We start from the raw sequence: 16,284 nt of genomic DNA on the forward strand, positions 1-16,284 counted from the left end.
AAGATCACTCCTTACCCTCCTCATCACTTTTGGGCAAGGTGTCCTAATGGACAGGATGCCCGGATGGATGCTGCTTGCCTCAGTCATCTGCTCTATGCCACAGCCAGGAAAACCATGGGGAGAAGCAGCTTTCCCAAGCTTCCCAGCGGAGCAGTCCCATACAGCTGCCGCAGCTGTGACCGAGTTACCCACAATGGCTGTCCCACCACAGGTCCCTGTTGGGTGACTTCAGCACAGCATTCAGGAGACTTTCTTGAGACCCATCTTCCCCCAAGAGAGCCAGCAAGGGAGAAAGTTTTTCAAAACAGAGATTCAAGGCTTCGCAGCCCCAGCATACAAGACCTGAGCCCCCCCTCATTTCCCATCCCGCGACCCAAGGTTTCATACTACTAAGACAGCAAAGGCTTCCCAGCCCCTTCAGAGAGATGGAGAGATGATAACTTCTATTTGTGAGCCATGGCCAGAACAAAATGAGTCTTTATTTTTATATGGCCCATTATAAGTCATTATTTAGTGCTCCCAGGTGCCCTATATCATCAAAGGCACATTCCTTAATAAGCAGCCATCGGAGGCTGCGCTGCTGCCATCCTGCACGTGGATGGAGAAGGAGAGATCCTGAGACCAGCTCCAGCCCCCGGATCTCATCTCCCTCTAAGCCCTTGTGAGCCCAGGAGAAGGTCATGCCCCATCTCTGCACAGACATCCCAGCATACACATCCAAACAAGAGGCACAGGATTATTTTTCACCCCAGGTCCACAACCCAAAGTGTAACCCAATCTACTCAGCTGGAAACAGAGCTTTTATTGCATCCTGAGTCATTTAGAGTTCCTTTTTATAAAATCAATATTCTTCCCCGCTTCCCCAATTTAACAAGGTCCCAAATGTCTGCTCTCCTGACGTACCAAACCTTTCCAGCTTCCCTGACCTCCCACCCCATCAGACCTGATGGAAAGAAGCATCTCATCAGGGCTGCTCCAAGTGTACCACTACAGAGAAGTGCCAGACCACAGCAATCCCCACTTTCACACATTTCACCTCGAGGATGATCCAACCATAAAACAGTCCCATGGCAATAGCAGGATGAGGCCATCGTGCTCTGTGGCAATACCCCCTGTCCATGGCACATCTATCCATGCCCTTGCCATGCAGCGGAAAGCTGCCTTGAGAGCTGAAAGCCTTTGAGACGGTGTCTGCAGACATGGGCAAAACAAAACAAAAAACAAAAAACCAACAAAACCACACAATATTGGTTGAGTTCAGGCACTGTGAAAAGTGTGTTGGCTATTGGGGGTTTCCTGATGCTCAAGGTAAGGAGGAAAGAGGGCACTGAGCAGAGCTGGCAACCTGGAGAGCCCAGTTATTATTTTTAAATGAGAGCTCAGTTTTTGCAACATATGAAATCCATCATGCCTTTAGCCACATAAATACATCAAGGAGTCTGGATACTTGAAGCCCCTTTGCTCAGTTCAGTAATAGAGAGAAGTATTGCACAGTGGCATATATAGGGAGTTTGCAATTTAAAATGGCCTCATTCAATAATTATGTCAGCATTTGTTGTAACAGTAATCAGTAACAGTTAATATAACTTAGAGTAAATACCAGATTGCCATTTAATAGTGTTAATATGCAACCTATAAAACATATGTTTGTGTAATTATACTGATAAGTTTCCAATCAGCAATGAACAAAGATAAAATCTGTCCACACATCCTTAGACGAAATTGAAAAGATCCCACCAGTCAAAAGCAAAATTTGCAGAGGGTCTTTGGGAGCAGAGAACAGCGTGACTCAGAAGAGACGATGGTCACCGGCTGCAGAACAGCAGCAATAAGGACTCGACCTCCATCCTGCTGGACCATCCTTTGCCAGCCCTTCCCTCCACTCGACATGCCTTACACTGACTCCTTGAATCCACGCTCAGCCACGTAAGCAAAGGCAGGCATGATGCTTGAGTGGGGAGAACATCCCAACGCCCCATGAGAGCTATTCCCACTCCCAGCCAGTGACCTGAAAGTACCTTTGTTCTGAGAGCACTTGCTCTGCTGATACATATAGGGATCCAGACAGATTTCCCATAGGGCTGGGAAAGTCCCGAGTGTGAGGATGGAGAAAGCTGTCTTACACTGAGACAGATTTCCCCCAACTTAATATTTAAATAAAGTCACTAAAGTACTGAAAATGCCCCACCAGCACTATTTGCAAGCCTAGGGTGAGTTTGGTTGAATACTTGGGCCCCAAAAAAGAACAAAACATTTTCCTTAAGGATTTTTTTTTTTTAATTGCTATATTTTAAAGAGTAAGCATTACTCAGAAGGGCCAGCTCTCTCCCTGGCACAAGCTGAGGTTGCCTCATTTCATTGCAGCTTCACTGACCTACACAAGCTGCGCTCAGACAGCAGCAGATCCTGCACAGTCCCTTCCTGGGGCAAAGAGGGTAGTTAAAGAAGAGCAAAACCACCCAAAGCACCCTGCAGGACCACTGCAGCTCAGTAAGGCTGGCACATCCCAGCATCTTCTCTCCTTTCCAAAAAAACTGATTTTCTTCCCAACCATGGCAGACTTGCATAGAGTAGCCAGTAAACCAATGGGGCAGAAACCAGCTAGCACTTACAATCCAATACCCAGCTGCACACTGACACAATTGGAGTCATCTGTGAGTAATTAGAAAATATAAACACTGACATCAAAACTTGGGTTCCTATACTCAGCAAGACCTTAATGGGCTTTTCTTCAGCCAGAAAATCCTTATTACAGTGATAAATTATTAGCCTTTTTTCCTAAACCAGCATGAAACATTACAATGGAAAAATGACAAAAGGAGAAACATGCCCATTTTTGGCAGCGCTGGCAGGGAGGATGACAGGGGCGAGGGAGCAAGAGCCAGCTCATCGCGGCAGGCGGACGGGACGGAGCCTGCCCCAGCCCAGCTCTTCCCCAGTGCACCCTCACCCCTGGGTCCTTGGCCCCAGGCAGCCCACGTCACCCACGGGTGCAGCAGCCAGCACGCGCCAGTGCGTGTCTGAGCCTATAGCCAGCCATGACACAGCTCAAGCTGAGCCCAGCGCAGTCGTGTGGCTTCTCCGCTGGCTAATGTAGCTGAGCTGGGCTCAGGAGCCCCCTGCCCTGCATGAAGGCAGCCTCCTGCCACCCCAGAAACTTGCCGGCTCCCACATCTCTTCCAACTGCAGCCCTCTGCCACGCTCATCCGAAATAAGCCTCAAAAAGCAGCAGTCCACACAATCCTTAGGAAACCAGGTTAACAAACCCAAAGTCTGTTCCAGGATAAAAGCGGCCCTGCTTTGTCAGGGGACAGAGGGGGGAGAGACTGCAGGTAGGTGTCTCCGAGCTGTCACTGCCTGGACAGACAGGACCGGGATGTGCTGGAAGCAGTTGGTGCCTTCACGCACATCCCCGCCTGGGCAAACGAGTGCCCACCCTGACATCGCCCCACACATTTGTATAAGATTGCACATGCATGAGGTCGATGGAAACTAAGAAGGAGCTGCTGCGGTTTGGCTCCCAGAGGCATCCAAAGTGTGATCTTCCCTCACCTCAAAACAAGTCAGGGAAATTCATGAGAACAGCCTTTCTTGTGGGTTATTCTGGCAGCGGCGGGGCTGGACAGGACCGGGAGTAAGATGACACAGGGCCATAAAACAAGTCAGAGCAGCAGCCGCACGATGCGAGTCTCTGCGCCGGGCACTCAAGCCCCGACCACAGCCTGAGTCAGCCCATCGCTGCCGACCTGCCTCTGGCACGCTCCCAGCTCTGGCCCCGGGCAGCCCAGTGCCATTAACCACCTCCAGCCTGAAGGCAGGCTCAGCATCTTCCACACCAAGTGCTGTTTTGGGGGGCACTTCCCTGGTTTCAGGTAAAGAACCACCCCTGGGCCAGCAGCCGGCCCCAGAGCCCACCCCAGCACCCAAAGCAGCGGAGACATGAAATCCCATGCAGCCCAGCCAAACACCAGCCATCCCCCAAAAAGCACTCAGCAAGCCAAACCTAGCCCCTGCCCCATTCCTTTTGGCCTGAGCCCATCCTACAAACTGCTGTCCCGGAGAGGCGAGTCTCACCCGGGGTCCACAATTATCACCGGTCCCATGTGTTAAGTGACAGAGCATTTAATGCCTCATCTTCGGGGCTTCACACAAACGAAGAGAACAAATGACTGCCAGGGGAGATATGGTTTGCATCATTTAATCACCATTTCCAATAAAACGGTACAGCGGCTCTGCGGAGGGTAAGACAGCAGAGTTCAGCAGATTTTATCAATAACATCGCAGGATCCCTACTGCGTGGCTAAGAGAGTTGCCATGGTTATTATGACAGATTTACTATCATTGTAACTTAATGCACCATAATAAGTATCTGCATAGTTATTATTGTTTTACAATGATAACTATAATTCAACCACAGCTTTATGACTAAATTTGTAACATTACTACGATGTTCTGGGAAGAATTGGAAGCAGGATAATTCACATGCTTTCTCAGAATATAGAAAGAAAAAGAAATCCTGGTCGGTGCCTTTTTCTTTCCTTTTTGATTGCTTCTTTGAGAACAATTTTTGTGGTTTGGTTACTGTTGGTTTGGGAGAGGGTGCTCTGTCAGAGTCAATGCACAGGGGTAGCTGAAAAATGGGATTTTTCCACTGCAAAATTGATCCTGGGAAAAAAAAAAAAAATCCCCAAAGTCTTTCAACATAAAGTTGCTGAAAAATTCCCAAGCGTTGCCAACTGGGAAACAGATACAAAGTGCTGGCAAGATGAACAAAAATGGTCAGGTTTTGTTCAAAAAGAATGACCAGATCATCAAAAAATGTCACTGAAAGTGACCCTGGTAATCAGTGGAAACAAAGCACTGCTGGAAAAAAGTCTCTGGCAGCCCCGGGACAGAGCCAACCTCATCTCAGCTGCACACCCTCTGCTCCAGGGGCACGGAGAAGGCTCTCCACGACCTTGAAGCTGGCATGGGCAAACACCACAGAGCAAAGCCAAGCACCTTCTCCCGGCTCTGTGGATGCAGCCCCATAACCTGCCCCATTGCATAGCCCAGCCCCAGCCCACCTCAAGCTCCTGGCAGCCCCGTGGTGAGACAGTCCCCATGCAACAACTCAGCGAGCACAACATGCTGCCAAAAAACTTAAAACTGCATTTACTGGTGGATTAGCCTGCTCAGACATGGAGCGATTTGAGGAATCAAAGCTTCAGACGGGGACTTTTTGGCAGTTCCTAGGGCACAGGACCCACATCGGGGTCCCCACACCTGCATCCCCGGCTGCTCCTCCCCAGGAGGGAAAACAAGTCCCACCTGGGCTGGAGCCACACAAGCAGCTGGTCCCCAGGGGAAAGCAAAAGAGAATCTAAGCCTGAAATACAACCAGGGTTTCCAACAGGCTCCCTTGCACCCTCCTCCCAAAGCTCTCCCCTGTTTGAGGACTTAGCTCCTTCTTGGGTTTCATAGCAAGTGCAATGCTGCCAATTACCCCGCAAGTTTATAGGGAGGTCTGGGGGTTTACGTCCCTCTTTCATTCTGCCCATGCAGCCCATTTCCCCCGGGGGCTCTGGGGATGGTTAACACTCCCTGCATGCCAGAGGCACCTACGCTGCCTAGGCTGGGCAAATTAAAGCAGAAAAGGGGCATTTTTCCAGCCCCTTCTCATTATCCACTGGGGAAGGATCCTGAGTTTTTCCAAGGAAGGTAAACCAGCCTGTGCCACCCATCTGGCTCCCACGGCAGGGCCCCAGCTCGCACCTCCTGCAGACACCCCAGACTCAACACATCATCCCAGCTTCCCACTATACCTCGGTCTTTTTAAAGCCACACTAACGCAGCATGGACAAGTCACACCACTTTTGCTGATCAGAAGCTGGCCCTGCTCAGAGAAGGCTTTGCTCAGCGATCTGTGCTCTGGGTCTTGGACCCTTTTGTGTTCCCAACTCTATTGCTTTCCTGAGTGATTTATGTCTTTTCCCACTTCTCACCTCGATTTGACCAGAGATGGTGGTTTCCATAGTCCCCCATCCTGCAGGATGGGACACCAGAGCGGACAACCCTCACCCCATAACATCAAGTGCCCCTTCCCAGGGCTCCTCAGGCAACAAGCTGCTCTTCCTCCACAGGGATTTCAGAAGTGTCCCCTTCTGCACGGGGAGCCCCAAAGCTTCCCTGCATCAGTGGGAGAAGGTGGGAAGACTGGTGGAGGCAGGACTGATGTTCACATCGAGGCTGGGTGCTCGCATGCCCTCCCTCCCAGCAGGGATGTGTGTCAGAGCGGGCTTACGTCATGTTCCCCCACCGCCACCACCTCCTGCTCCCGTGGCTGATATATGAGAGTAGATATAGGAAAATCTACTCATAAAATTAATGGAGGCTGCATGAACTCACAGATCATAAACTCAGAGAGGTTTGCAGCTTGCCTTTCGGGGAGGGGGGAGGGCTCAGAGGCAATTTAGCAGAGGGGACTAATTCACAGCAGCTGTCCCATCACATCCCACACCCCCTCCCCACACTCAGGAGGATTTAGGGGAACACAGCACCGAAGTCTCACAAACACAGTGCTGGAGCTGGCATCCGTCAGCCTGAGGTCAGACTCGGCATGGCTGAGACACTCGGTCTGCTCCCAGCTGAGGGATCGTGGCCAAGCTGTGCTCTCAGTGACAGGCCTCCTGCCCAGAGCATAAATCACAGATGCTGAAGGCCAAAGCATGAGCAGATCCATCCCATGCTCTGGGGGCTGCAGACAACATGACACCCCTCTTGGGTGGGGGTTTGCAGGGCAGTAGGCAGAGAGGGTCTCCCCGGGCTGATGAAGAGGACTGTGCCATGGTCCAGCAAGACAGACCCAAGTTCCCCAACACACCAAGCAGAGGATACCACACTGGGGACAAGGCTGTTCCCAACCTAGTTGGGAATCTCCATCTGAAACCCTTTTGATATAATTAGGAATATTTTGGGACCAACCCTCCACCATGGGCTTCCCAACACATCCTTAAAGCCTGTCCAGGGACCCCAGTGCTGATGGTCACCAGCTCTCCCAGAGCAAACACCAGTCCCAGGAGCTGGTTTCTCCCTTCATCCCATTCACAACACAACCCCAGCACAGAAGACCTTTGCTCACTGCTTGGCCACGAACCACCTCCACGCAGAACCTCACACCCCTCCACAGCATCAGCCCTGGCACCAGCGAGGCCAGTCCCTGCTTTCTGGCACCTTTGCTCTATGCTGGGTTATTCAGTGCACATTGTGTCTTGCGGAGTTACCTGGGTTTCCCCACAGCACAGCCAGGAGCTTCAGGCAAAAGGAAGAAAATAACCACTGTTGCTGGAAAATCTTCCCCCAAATCCCATTTCTCTCCAAAACATCAGCTTACTCTGCCTGGGGAAGGGCCAGCCCCCTGGATAGGGCAGGTCCCCGTGCACCCACCCACCCAAGGCAGCAGCTCAGTGGGGAGGAAGAGGAGGAGGAAGCCCTTTCCCACACCGACACCAAGGCAGCTCAGGACTGTCCGGGCACCAAGACCTCACTTGGTCACCAGCCTTCAGGGGGGAACACAACTCTCCCCTTCCATCCCCTAAGTAGCCTCTTGGCCTGGCCCCGCTCAGGTTTTCTCTCAATGCCAAATGCAGTTTTTGCTCTTTTCTGTCAAAAAGCATCTTGGCACCCAGTTGCTGCCCCAGCGGCTCCAGCAGCCGTGACTCACAAGCTCCGCCCTAACCTCAAGGCTCCCACTTGCCTCCTCCGCTGACTCAGGCAGCGATGAGCACCAGCCCTGGTGCCTTTCAAGTGGCTTGGAGATCCAGCAAAGGCACCAAAGCAAAGGGAATTAGGCACCATGCTTGCTGGAGCACCCAGCTGGCTGCCAGCCTCGGGCTCACCCCGTGGGGCTTGGCAGGCTCAGCTTTGGGGGACCGTGGCTGTGCCGCTGCTGCTGGCATGGAGGGGTGATCACCAAGCAGTAATGGGGTCCAGGCACATCGCCTCATACACTTTCTGTGTCTAATGCAGCCAGCTGTCCCCTTTGGCGTGCCTCCACTTCACATACCTGCATCCTCAAGGCACTGTTGGACCACCCATGACATGGGGTGACCCTTCTGCGTCCTCCCTGGCTGGCAGAGGGGGCTTTCACATGAGAGCATCTCTAAACACTGTATCATCTTCCAGAAGGGCAAAGCCCCCAAGGTGACACTGGAAATAACCCATAATACTCCCTAAATTGGGTGCTCCCCTCCCTGGGGTGGCTGGCTGCAGACATCCCCGCCCCATCCTCCCCCAGCTCCCGCCACTGCTGTACCTAAAGGAGGAGAAGCCCTGCTCCCTGCCCTTTTATAGCATCCCTCAGGTGGCTCCATCAGCCTCTGCCTGGTGCCTGGCCCAGGGAACATCCTGCTGCCAACCCCACCTGCTTCCCAGGGAGTTGATTTACTCCCCAGGTGGACTTGATTCTCTGGTGAAGCTGCTGGGGCAAGGGCCTGCTGTGCTGCCGATGGGCTGCGGTCCCAAAAAAACCATAGATGAAAAGGAGCAGGAGAGCTCTCCCCAGACAGGATCCATAAAGCTCTGAGACATATTCCCCAAACCCCCACCATCTCTGCTCGCAGGTACCCATGGGAAGGGGAGCCACGTTGCCTCCCGGCTCCGGACAGTGGTGAAGTCGGTGGAGAGACATCTGTTCCCCATCCAGTGAGCAGTGTCTTCCTGATCTGCCTCTTAAAAATTACAAGGCAATTTGGAGTTTCTATTTTGTACTTTTGATTTGCCCAAACACCTGAAACATGAGCTCTCAATCCAGGATCAAAGGCTTTCTCTGGAGCAACACAGACGGCTATATCCACTGCCGTATTTATGCATGATTAGGAACGCCTGCATTGGAGACGGGATTTGGCACGGGTGCGTGTGCTGCAAAGCCTGAAACTCCATCTCCTCCAGAGAGGGAGAAGGGAGGAAGCCGGGGGGTGATGTCCCGGCAAGTCAGGGTCAGCGCCAGCCCCTTCGGCGCAGGGCAGTGATGGGGCGATGCCTTGCAGAGGGGGTGGCTCACCTGTGTCACTTGTCCCCTGTCACTCCTGCTCAGGTCCCGTGCCTGCCTGTAGGACTGAGACCTCTCTGCTGGGTGGGATCTCTCGTCCTTTGCTCCATTCCTGGGGGTGGCTGGGTGGGCGGACGCAAAAGGATGCAATCCTGGATGCAAAGGGACACTGCAACATGGATGCAATCCTGGATGCAAAGGGACATTGCAATGTGGATGCAGTCCTGGTGTTTTGGGATGAAAGGCGCTGGGGATGACGCCAGGCCAAGCAAAGGGTTAATGGTAATCAACACAAGTTGTTAATGAGCTGGAGGGGAGGCGTCTTCCCAAGCTCTTTCAGTCCAACTTGTCCTACTTTGAAAAATCCCAGACCCTGGACCCCTGTGGGCTGGGATTTTGCATCATCTAAACTGGAAGACGTTCAGGCTTGTGAACTGATGTGGCCAAACCCCCACTCCCCTAAATGAGCATGGCTGCGTTGCTGTCGATAACCAATTTTAATGGCAGAGGATCTGCCCCCTTGTCCGACACCACTGGCGTGAGGGCAGACCTGGTCCCTGGAGGGACCCAAGCTCCGGATCTGTGGCTCAGATGGGTTTCTGCTTCTTTCCACCATAAACTATTTCAGAAGAGCAGGATGGGGTTCCCAGGGTAAGGGAATAGCAAGCAGGGCATGTTGTTTATGGGAAAGGCAGCAGTAAAATCAGGACGAGGTAAAGAAGCCTGCCCTTACACAGGTAGCGGGCCAGAAAACATCCACATGTGTCAGACAGAGGAGTGCCTTCCCCTTCTTTTCTTCTCTTTTCAAATCAATTCAAAACATAGGGAAATGCGATAAATTGACAGTGCCTCTGCCTTATAGACATAATCATTTTTAGAGAACGTGTAATGAATCAGCTTAAGTCACAGTTACCTTAGCCTAAGGCTAGAGGTACCCTTAACTCTGCCCTTTTAGGTGAAAGCCTCCCTCTGGGCTTCTCGCTGTTTGTAATGAGTGTACGGTCAACTTTTGTTGTGCCGAGGTATAAATCAGTGCTAATGAAGGGTACATCAAGTGGGTGATGCATGACAGGGTCATCCTAGAGCCATCTCCCCAGATATCATCCCCCCATGGGGATCTACTCCCTGCTGCCACGGGAGAGAGCAGCAAGTCACCCCATCACCCTTAAATGTGAAACCCAGGATAGGCAGGAGCTCTCGAGAAAGCAACATCTCCATGTAGTCTCTAACTTTTAAGCAAGTCAAGCTAGTGGAGACAAGTCCCACCTTCCCGTTATATCACATCTCCATTTATATAATTAATAAACTTTCATTAAATCAGTCTGAAAGTACATGTGATGCAACCCCCGTGTTCCTTTATTGGAGAATTTATTGTTTGGAATTTTTTTTGCCACAGTTTCTTTACACGTTGAGGGACCTTCAGAGAAGTGCTGGGAAAAGGCGCCCAAGAGCTCTGCAAATCACAGTGTGCTCATGCCCTGCCAGTTCACAGGCATTTTGCACTAGGAACGAGCTGGGAAGAAAATTTGCCACAAATATTTTCAGCAAATTATAAAGTCTTGGAAAAAGCAGATTTCAGTTCTACTGAGAAGTTGCTGTTTTGACAGATGTTTTAAATATTTTTTTAAGAATTTTATTTTTTTATTGAAACTGAAGGAGGTCCTGAAACCAAAGACTGGGCCAAGTAAAAAAACCTCAGAAACATTCTGCGTTGAAAACATCTAAGCAAAATGTTTCCCCTTTTTCTCTATTCCCCAATTCAACAATTTGGGGAATGGAGATGAATTCACAGAATTTCACCTTCACTGAATCCATCCTTTTTGCCTCGAAAATGTTTTGACTAAGAAATGCCTTTCGTGCCCCATTGAGTCTAAGTCCTTTGAAGGCCCTAGAGCAAATGGGTCTTCCACCTCCAGCATCCTGGTGTGGTTTCCATGTAAATTGTCTGAAACCAGAGATTTCCGGACGGTCAGAGATTTTATAAAACCTGCGGGCTACCAGCTTATCACATGCAGATCAGCACCTGGAGCAATGGGTGCACCCATGCCCACCATCCCTGGGGCAAGGAATCGATGACACAATGTCCCCCACGACCCATCTCAGCCCCGGCTCGGGACCAGGCAGCTCACCGGCCGTATCCTGCACCCCCAGCTTGTCGCAGTTTCTCATGCACCAATTTTGGGTTTCAGGCCCAATAAAATTTCAGAGGTGTCAGGGTGAACCTGCCAGCTCCTGGGCATCCCAGGGTGCTGTGGCACCTTCTGCGCTCGCTGCCTGCTCAGCAGCGCGGCACACGTGCTCAGGAAAGGAAGCCTTTACAATCTGCCACTGGAAACTGCGCGGTGTTATTCAGTGGGTAGCTGCTTTCCTTCAACGGGCCATAAAAATCCCATTTGGAAATGCAATTGCCTCGCTCCCCTCCTGCATCACACTGCTATTTAAAGAGGGCGCGTCCGACACATTAAAACACACGCACACAGGCAAAAAGGACCAGGATCTACTGAACCTTAAAACAATTATTATTCTTTGCAACCCGTGCACCTTCCAACACTAACATTATTCTAAGATGCAGGTAACATGTGACACATTTTCTTTTTCTCTCCAAAGTACAACACCCTTCCCTTCTTCTATCCCTCCTTCCCAAATATCAATCATCAGCAAAGACAAGGCAAATGAACTTTTAATCAATAACAGCTACTGTTTCTTGTACCGGGACTGTTTATGATTTAAAAGGGGAAAAAAAAAATTAAATCAATCCTGATGTGAACATTTTCCCACTTGGAAAAACAGCCCAATCCTATATCAAAAGGTTGGGGGTTTTATATGTTTTTAAAAGGTTTAAAAGCTAAATTAATTTTAAATTGTTTTTACATATCTTGCCTATAGACGGAACCACATCATATGATGAGGAAGGGTGGTCCATGGTTTATTAATGTTCCCAATAAGTACTTTAGCACCAGTCTGTCTGCTTTACACACATTTAATACCATTGCCATCTAAAAATCAAGACTACTCTAACCACAGTGTGTCTGTCCAGGCACTCTCACTGGCAGTCTGTCCCCTTTCCGTCCAGACCAGGTACAACAGACCGCTTCTGGTATGTCTGCAGCCAAACTCCATTGTCTTCATACCAGCAGGCAGCATCCAGGGAGTACCTGAGATTAAACTATGTTTTTGTCGAGAAGGCACCAAGAAAGGGCCCAGTCCTCCTGGCTGGGTGTTTCCTGGTTGGGACAATGCTGAATAAATGTCCTAAGCAAACAAAAAAAGAAGCAGGAGCTCATTCCAGGATCAAGGGAGTCCATAAAGGCTCCCACAGGAGATGGTCTTCTAATATACCTTTCTGGAGCTGGATCTTGGTACCTAAAAAAAAAAGGCAAGACTGCAAGTAAGGCTCCTGACTTTATTTTTATGCTTTTTTTTTTTTTTTTCCCCAAAAGTTTGCTATTCCCAGGGCCCAAAAAGCCAGGAGACTGATAGTTCATTTTCATCTTTATATGCCGCAGCATTTGGAGTAGATCAGATGGCAATGTGCTGGCTCCAATCCAGATTTATCTGAACACCGGACACGAACCCAAATGGTATATGAAATAGCATCCACCAAGTTTTATATGAACCCCGGCTGTGTTCATTTTGGCCCCTTGCAGCAATAGATTGTCCTGCCGGCCAGTTCCTCCGACCTATTTGTTCATCCATCAACAGAAGCCATATCCTCTCTGTTGCCCCACCTTCCCTGGTCCAGGCAGTTTTAGGGGTCCCATTGCTTCTTGTCTTTAAGTGTTGAGATATCCCATGGCCTCGTGCAGCTTGCTCTTTCTCCCTAATCTCTTCCCGTGACTGACCCACCCCAAGCCCAGGTTTGGGACAGCGAGAGGAGAAGTCTCATTTCATCAGGGTGACGGAGCAGCCCAGCCATGACCGGGTCTGTGCAGGACACGCCACGAGCTCCGGACACAGCCGTGGAGACAGCAAGCAGAGGGATGCCATGTGTGGATGTGCCTGAAGCAGAGCTGCTGAGGTCCACTGATGGCAGAGGAAGGGGCAGGCTTCGGCCTCACGAGGATGACTCGTGGGGAGAGGATGCTCCCCAGATGGCCGAGGGGAAGTGGCTCAGACACACATTCCTGAGGGCCTCTGAGTCACTGGCCGGGGATGTCCCAGATGGAGAAAGCAGGATGTGGCCAGGCTGGCCTGGGGCATGCAGGCGGTCCTGCCAGTGCCAGCACTGCAAGGACTCACAGCCCTCCCCGCTCACCGTGAGCACACGGCAATGCCCAGACAGAGATGCCAGCAGGAAAAATTATTTGGTCCCTCCATGTCCCTATAGATATAAAACACATTTCCTCCTGGCTTTACTAAGCAGATCCCCTCTGCCACCACCCTTGCACAGTATTTCTCTTCCACCCTCCCTTCTTGATGTGCTGGGGGATGGGGTGCGTAGTTTGCATGGGGACACAGAGGCGACTGGGGTTGTGGCCATGCCTGAAGTCCTCTCTCGCCCCACCTGCCCACCAGCTCTGCAAACCAGCCCCAGGAAGGTAGGAAGGTCCTTTGCTTAGTTCATGCCTGAAAGACAGTCAGGAGGGAAGACAGAAAGGTGAATTCTGACATTTCCCTTGGTACCATGGGATCAGTGGCTGAAGCAGAGCTGAGACTTTGTGTTTCTTCATTTCCCGCTTCTTCCACAAGGCCTTCAACCCCTGGTAAACATCTCACGCTCTTCTGTTCTCCAGGGCCCTTGTATCATCGTCCCCATGATGAATGCAAACACCTTCCAGTTGTGCACTGAGGTGAGTACCCACCATGTACCTACTCTCTCCTCCCAGCAGAGAGGAGACATCAGGCAGCTTTTTAGGATCAGAATAGAATAAAAGAGAATAGAAGTTTCTCCACTTACAATTTTGCCAGACTTGAACCGGGCTCCAATTTTCCATGCTGGTTTCTGCCTTGGGCTGTGTTTTGTTTTGTATTTTTCAAAAAATTCCATGACTCCATTTCCACCAGCCCTTTGAACAAGGTTTAGGGAGGTCTTTTCTTTCTTTATTTTTTCCTTTGCCCATGTTAAAACATTATTACAACCATTTTACTGAGAAGCAGCACTGCCTCCAGGCTTGGCAAGAAGTGTCACTTGAGTGAGAAGACGGGCCTTTCTCCATCCCCGTGACAGCGCCTGAAGTTGGTCAGATCACGAGCCTCCGAAATAGCAGAGGCTGGTTGGAGTTTGGCAGATAGATGAAGCACAAAGTCCATCTGCGCTGAGCGCTCTCCATTTTCTAACGGGCCTCAATCAACGGTTTCACAACAATGCATCGGCCAACTGCGTAAACACAGGGTACGGCTTAAATATAGTCCTCGCCTGGACGAACAATCGGCGCTGAAAGACAAGAGCATCTTGTGCAAATAAACAAAGGTCCCGCAGAGCTCAAGTATTTGGACCAAGGTCAAAGGAAGGAATTTGTGATAGGGGAAATTATTGAACCTAAAAGCACACACAAGTTTTCAGATACGGATTTTGTCTGCTGGGAAGTACTAATTCAAGCAGACTGGACCCCTCTGTGGCTTTGGGTTGAATTCAACAGATCCTAAATCCAAACAGTTGCAATGGGAGAACTGAGAAGATGGGGAAGTGAGGAAGGCCAAACCAAAACGCTTTGTTTGAGGCAGATCGATTAACCTGAAACCCGTTTTTGTTCACTTCACTGGGAAGATGGATGTGTTCTGCTGACTTGGCAGTACCTTTTCTTCTTCAGGGCTTTGGCTTCACCGGTAAAACAAAAAAAACCCGTGGTTATTCCGGTGGCTGCAGCTGAAGTACAATCCAGGTAGCCTTCATGCCCGCAGTAACCGCGGGGCCCTGAGGGACCATCAGCCAGGTCTCGCACCCGCAGGTCCCTAAGCAGGACCACCAGTGAGAGCTCCCTGGAGCCATGGGGGTCAGACCCCCCGGCATGGCTCTGAGCCGATCAAGAGCCCAGTTTTGGTTGGAGGAACCAGGGTCTGAAATTAGAATTGCCTGATGATGTGTAACAAAGAGGGAGAAAAGGGCAAAAGCAGCAACAGCAGACAAACCAACCCCCCAAACCCCAGCTTGGGGCTCCAGGAAAATCAAATGGGAAGAAATGTGCCTGCCTTGAGGAAGGCTGAGCAAGGGAGGGAGGGAGGGTTCTGAAAAAGCCCAGCTCAGCCAGACCTCTTCCAAGGGCCTTACCGGTGAACGGAGGGGCTTTGGCACACCTCTGCGATTGCTGGGCAGGAAAGCCTCAGCACTGGAGACAGGCTTCTGCTCAGCCGAGAGCAGCAGGTCCCAAGAAGGGACAGCATCCTCTGGCAACAGCCCCCTCTTCATGGCTGGGTTTCGGTCTGGACAGTCCTAGCTGAAGTCCACGTTTGACAGTCAGCGCACAGACAGGAATACTTCTCCGCTCTGCTGGAGAGGTTGCGAGGTGGCCAGAGAGTAGGAAAAGCCAATGGGTAAAACAGCTGCAGCCTCACAGTGCACGGGAACAGGGTCACGTCTTGCCTTTAGAGCAGATTAAATTTAAGACCTGTCAACCTCAGCAGCATCTAGGTCAGTTTTCTTCCTCTGCATTGATGGGGAACAAATTTGAAGCCCTGAGGTGTCATTTCTGCACGTCATGCTTTGAGTTGTTCCTTTCCTTTAGCATGATAGACCTGTTCCCTTCCCGAGGATGATCATTTTTCAGCCAAACATGTGGTCGTTCGCATTCCTGAGTTATGGAGCACACAGCTTGCCAAGGGAAAGGGAATTTGATTTCGTGTCCCGCTGACCCCACAAAAATGCCACAGAGCTGGATGGTCGTGGCCACCAGCCCCCCAAACGACACTGCTCCAGGCCAGGCCTTTCCCTCCAGGGGAAAGGAGGTCACCCCCAGGGAGATGCTGTGCTGGGTTAGTTACCTTCTGCCTACCCAACTTTCCACTTCCATTTGCTCCTCAGTGTGGGCAAATGTGCCCCAGCCATCCACGGAGTGGTGTTTCTACAAGGTCAAACTGCTGAAAGCTCCCAGGCTCAAAGGCACCATGTAAAACCTGAGCTGTTTCCTAGCCTGACCTTCTCCATTCCCTGCAGGGTCAGCAATTCCCTTTTTTAAATCCGGGGCTATGGCCTGTGCTCCCACCACCTAGTCAAGATACTGCAGGCTACTCCTACAATGAATAAGGAATGAAAGTTCATATATGCTTGGCAATTATATACAGATTAGAAATTTCTAAAGGAGGTCTTTAACGCTCAAGAA

Source organism: Aquila chrysaetos, chromosome 12, assembly GCF_900496995.4.
Source record: "Aquila chrysaetos chrysaetos chromosome 12, bAquChr1.4, whole genome shotgun sequence".
In the NCBI taxonomy this organism is placed as follows: domain Eukaryota; kingdom Metazoa; phylum Chordata; class Aves; order Accipitriformes; family Accipitridae; genus Aquila; species Aquila chrysaetos.